The 6,000-nt window shown below is 40.0% G+C and overlaps 1 pseudogene; it reads right to left on the reverse strand.

Annotated features, from left to right (window-relative positions):
- Nucleotides 1-1,616: 1,616 nt before the first annotated feature.
- Nucleotides 1,617-2,849, reverse strand: LOC116895683 (annotated as a pseudogene).
- Between the last annotated feature and the right edge of the window lie 3,151 nt (nt 2,850-6,000).

Genomic DNA, 6,000 nt, shown 5'->3' on the forward strand with positions numbered 1-6,000 from the left:
TCCCTGGCGCCATCTTGGGACTGCCGCCACACCCGCTCCCCACAGGGATGATTGTAATTTTAGGTGTTGATATCTGATCTTTTCTTTCAAAACCAAGTGGTAGGTTTTTTCGTCTTTCTTTTGTTATTACCCTTTCTGGACCTAAGGAATGCTTAGTGGTGGTTGACTGCCTGGTATAGAATACTTTTGCGTCCCTGCAAGTTGTAAACATGGGGATCATGGTAGAACTTTTTTCTAGGTATTGGAAGCAGACATGCATGAATGGGGTGGATTAAAAGGGCAGGGAGCTAAGATGATCTACATGAAGAAGGTAGGCTGGGTCTAGTATATGAATTTGATTTCCTGGCCCATGTGGCCAGTGGGTTGCTAAGGAAAGAGTATCTATAGTGTTGGTGGATGAGACAAAGGGAAGGGATAAGGCTGCAAGAGAAGGAGTGGAAGTGGGGACAGAGAGGTAGTAGAGGCTTCAGCAGGTGGTCTGCTACCTTCTTTTTACTTTTAACATATGCTTGTTTCTCTTTCTGTGTAGGTATGTGTACATGTATGCAGGTAATATTGGAGTTACACACATCCTGGACTGGACTGGGTGCTGAGAACTGAATTCAGGTCCTCGGCAACAATACTATGTTCTTTAAACTAGAGCTATGATGACACATATCTATAGCTCCTTAATTTCTTATTTAGTTTAAGTATGAGGTGGGACAATTAAAATGATCTTAGAACTGACTTTGCCTCCATGGTTTGAAATTCAACATTGACTATGTAGATTTGCTTAACCTTGGACAATGAATTCACAATAAAGACACTCTAGATTAATATTCATAGAAAATCAACTTAATCATGTATACAGTGACTTCCAGTCCTCTTCTTTCTTTCTTTCTTTCTTTTTTCTTTCTTTCTTTCTCTCTTTCTTTTTTTTTTTTTTGAGGTTTAACATCAGTCTTTTATCCTGTCACACTGCATAATGACAAGTCACACACTTTGATCTTATGTTGTTAGTGGCAACTTACAATGCGTCGAATGATCTGAGTGAGCACCAGGCTAGCTCCAAAGAACAGATACTTTCACTCCTCAGGTCTGATTCCATCACAACCCTGTACAGATAGTAGTTGGCAGGGACTGCTTTTATCTGAGTGCACACCATCTTCGAATGGAATTATAAAAACATATTTACATATGTTCCACAGTGCTCCTTTCATCAGAAGCAAGGAGGATTATATATAGGGCTGTGCAAAATTCAAAAGAATTGTATCCTTGAGAAAGTTCAGAGTCCATCAAACACACACACACACACACACACACACACACACACACACACACACACACACATCACCTGTATTTCTGAGAAGTGCCACATGTGCTCAAGGACTACCTCTGAACCAGCAAGTACTATGACTGTAACTCAGTTATCTGATTTCAAGAGAGCCAGAGGTACAGGAGATCTCCTGGCTGTCCAGTCCCCAGAATCTGGAAGGAGGCTGTCTCTGTGGTCCTGCAACCAAGTATTGCTTGCGATTCTGGCCTAGCAGTCCTACAGAATTGGTCTCAATTTGAGATGGTCAAGACAAGACAGGACTCTTCTGGGGAGGTAAAATACAGAATAAAACAAGAACTTCTCACACAGTAGAGACTGAATAATGCACAGGACCTGGCAACTGAGATGGTGGGCCACTGTCACACGACAGCCAGAAAGGAAGAACAGCAGAGGATAAGAGTCCAGTTGCAGGCCTGCCCCATACCCTTGGGCAGGAGCTGGGGTACAGAGGGTGGGTCCATTCCAGGAGGACTTCTGTTCCCACAGCCTGCCTGTTGCTCAAAAAACCACTGTGTGCTACCTTGAAAGATTGTAATATATTCTGTGGAAAACATTCAGCAAAGCAAAAACCCTCCCTGGGCCCTCCTGCAGTATGCAACCAGTGGAATGGTCTGGAATTCTGCAGCTCTGGAAATGTCTCTGGCTCATTCCTTGAGGTATACTTGGGAAGAACCTGTTCCAGGATGGTTCTGGATGAGACCGGCATCCTTTCAGGGAAGATCACTTCAAATTCAATGACACAGTCTCTGTGCTTCTCAGGTGTTTTGGGGAGAGGGAAGCCTTCTCCAGGAACTTTCTGCTGCATTCTAGGCCTGACGACACCTTTTTATACAACAGGGATGGTCCTGCCATCCAGAGTAGGGACATTGAAACTGCAACCACAGAGGGCCTTCTGAAGGCTAATCCTGACTGGATAAATGACATCAGAACCAGCTTTCTTGAAGATATTATGTGGATTGTCCTTTAAAACAAAGACGATGTCAGCTGGAATGTTGTTAGAGGTCTGGTTCCCTTCCTTAGGAAAGGTGATTTTGGTCCCTTTTTTCCAGCCCCTCTTCACTTCAGGATCTTATCTTCATTTCTAATGCTCTTTCCATCAGGGTTCAGCCACTTGTCGCTTGTCGGGGATTTCCATCTTCTTGGTACAGCCTCTGTAGATCTCTTCAAGGGAGACCCGAAGGTCGTTGGTGACTGGAGAATTTTGCTTCCTCTGGTGGGCTCTTGAGTAGGGTGGGAAAATCCAAAGTTTACATTGTTGAAGCCACCCTTACCCACTGGAAAGCCAGATAATGGGTCATCGATGACCATGCCTTCTTCCCCATTGCGCTACCCAAAATAGGTATCAAATGGGTTCTTGCCACCGAAGAACTCATCAAACATGTCATGAGGGTCTCCAAGGAATGTGTAGCTAAAAGAGGTACCATTAGCACCTCCACAGCTCCAGCCACTGGGGTGACCTCCCTTCAGGGCTTCCTCTCCATAGAGGTCAAAAATCTCATGCTTGGGGAGGGTGGCTGAGCAGGTGGTACGCTTCAGCGATCGGGTCGGAAGTGCTACAGCCCAGGCCCAGAGTATGGTCCTTGCCCATGGCCACTGACACCTAGCTGTCGCCTCCTCTGCCCAACTTGCCAATCGTGATGGCATTAGTTTAATTATGGGTGCTTTATACATTTTCCACCTAAAATATAAGGTGCAGTTAACCAAGTACTATCAGTAAGTAGAAACAATCACATCTAGGAAAAATAATCTCCAGTGGAATGTTCCATAAAACACAAGTCCCCCAAATTTGTGTATATCTTCGAATTGCTAGAGACATAATTTACATGTTTTGTTCCAAATCTACTGTTGCTATAATGTATTATTTTAATGTAGAGACTTACAGATGGATGCCAAAACCATTTGTTCATTAACTTTCTCCTGATTAGAATCAAAACAACTGAAAAATAGCTCCCTTGCTCCAGAGTAGTGGGAATTACTGTATTTCTTTGATTTCCTCCACAGACTCAGGATTAGAGCTTTATACATCCTAGGCACTTTATGATGCTTGTAAATATAGTGGCAGTGACACTGTGTAACTGTGCTCACCTAAAAACATTCCTCATAAAGTAAAATATAAAAGATAAAAATAGATGCCACTTTTACCAAGTTCAGTTTCCCAAAGATTAGTTTTATTGAGAATCAAAGGAAAGAAATATCTTTCAATTACACATAATAAATCTGTATTCAAGTACCACCCCATTTCTGAAGCTCTGGCAAGAATACTAACATTCTGTAAGATGCTTGCCTCAGGACCATTATATATACTGTGTCTCAGTGACACATCTTGTAATGTGATTTACATAATCATTTTAACCAAAAATGAAGATGTAAAATGTATTTCAGCAATATTCTGGTCTTAGCTCTTTATTTTATATAAGATAGGATTGAAGCCAGAGGGGCTAAACGAGCTCTTCAATTTCACTTTGCTAATTAATGGCAAAATTGGTAGCATCAGTTTCCAGCATCAGGTTGAATGCTCTTTGCCTTCTTCCACACTTCTCGTACATTTCCAGCAAAGTCAGGTCTGCCATAAGATCAGATCGACTTTGAGTAAAAGCAGAGCTTTCCCTTACCTTTGAATCGACTTAGTTCTCCTACCTTACCCTTACACAGCACTATGTAGATGAAGAAGAGTGAGCCTAAGGAGGTGATTACCCAGGTACTGTTCACATAGGTAATTATGTTGGGATTTTTTTCACCACTTTTTAAATTTTTTCTAGGTAACTGTTTTATAATTAATTAATCCATTATTTGTCAATATGTTTTCATTAAAATGTTCTTTATTTCAGTTTGAATGTTTGAATACAATTTGAATATAGAAAATGCAAGTGTGTTATAGTCCTATTGCTCCTTATAAAATCTAAATGAGTGTTCATTGAGACTTGATGGGAATAACATAGCAAAGCTGTTACTATATATGTTATACCATATTTTTTATATCATTCAGATAACCAACGAAAGGCAATTTTAAAAAAAATGTTCATTTTGTACATAACTGGATGATGAATCTAAGTTTCCATGTAGTTATATGTTAGACAAATCCTTGAGGTATGGTTTAATTTAAAGTAATTTAAATGAAAAATTATATGTATTGCTTCCAAACACAGTATTAGATATCAACTCCCAAGGGTCACTTTAGGTACATCTTTAGGTAACCTTAAGAACCATCTGAAGATGTAAGAGATACTAGGACTTTGGATCCTTGAATGTTGCTGTGTAACAGCAGTATGAATCATACATGTTAACATATATAGTTATGGTTATTGTTATATTAGTTATATTTATAGTTGTAGTTCTAGAATAGCATATACCTAGTGGCCCCATGAGGGGAATCCCTCTGAAATCAAAGTTCTCCTTATACTGAAGTCATGGTATTAACATTCTTAAAAGACACTTTACATGCAAATTATAAAAGTTTTTCAGAGGAAGGATGTTGGAATTTGAACTTAGAACATCATGCATGTTAAATACATGCCAATGCCCTGTATCCTCAACCTCCATTATTACTTTTTTAAACATTTACATCTTTCAAGAAAATGGCAAAGGAAATGACATTACAATGTTTTCATGTAGGTAAAAATTTAAAACTAAATGTATATATATATAATTTTGAGTTGTGGAGCTGGAGTGATGGTTCAGCAATTAAAAGCACTGTCTGTAAATGTGGCACATCTACACAATGGAATATTACTCAGCTATCAAAAACAATGACTTTATGAAATTCATAGGCAAATGGATGGAACTGGAAAATATCATCCTGAGTGAGGTAACCCAATCCCAGAGAAACACACATGGTATGCAGTCATTGATAAGTGGCTATTAGCCCAAATTCTTGAATTGCCCTAGATGCACAGAACACATGAAACTCAAGAGGGATGACCAAAATGTGAATGCTTCACTCCTTCTTTAAAAGGGGAACAAGAATACCCTTGGCAGGGAATAGGGAGGCAAAGTTTAGAACAGAGGCAGAAGGAACACTCATTAAGAGTCAGCCCCACATGTGGCCCATACATATACAGCCACCAAACTAGATAAGATGGATGAAGCAAAGAAGTGCAGGCCGACAGGAACCGGATGTAGATCTCTCCTAAGAGACACAGCCAGAATATAGAAAATACATAGGTGAATGCCATTATTAAACCACTGAACTGAGAACGGGACCCCCGTTGAAGGAATGAAAGGACTGAAAGAGCTTGAGGGGCTCGAGACCCCATATGAACAACAATGCCAAGCAACTAGAGCTTCCAGGGACTAAGCCATTACCCAAAGACTATAATACATAGACTGACCCTAGGCTCCAACTGAATAGGTAGCAATGAATAGCTTAGTAAGAGCAGCGGTGGAAGGGGAAGCCCTTGGTCCTGCCAAGACTGAACCCCCAGTGAACATGTTGTTGCAAGGAGGGCGGTAATGGGGGAAGAATGGGGAGGGGAACACCCACCCTATATTAATTGAAAAATAAGTTTGTACAATAGTAAGTTTTAGTTGTCCATTAAATAAGTCCTTAGAAAAGTTAACCAAACAGGAAATTTTACATGTTTTCAGAAGATTTACCTGTGGACATATAGGTATAAATGTGTCAGTGTTTGTTATATTATAAAGTAATAAATTCAGATTATTATTTTTGTACTCTTTAAAATCACATT

Source organism: Rattus rattus, chromosome 1 (assembly GCF_011064425.1).
Source record: "Rattus rattus isolate New Zealand chromosome 1, Rrattus_CSIRO_v1, whole genome shotgun sequence".
In the NCBI taxonomy this organism is placed as follows: Eukaryota; Metazoa; Chordata; class Mammalia; order Rodentia; family Muridae; genus Rattus; species Rattus rattus.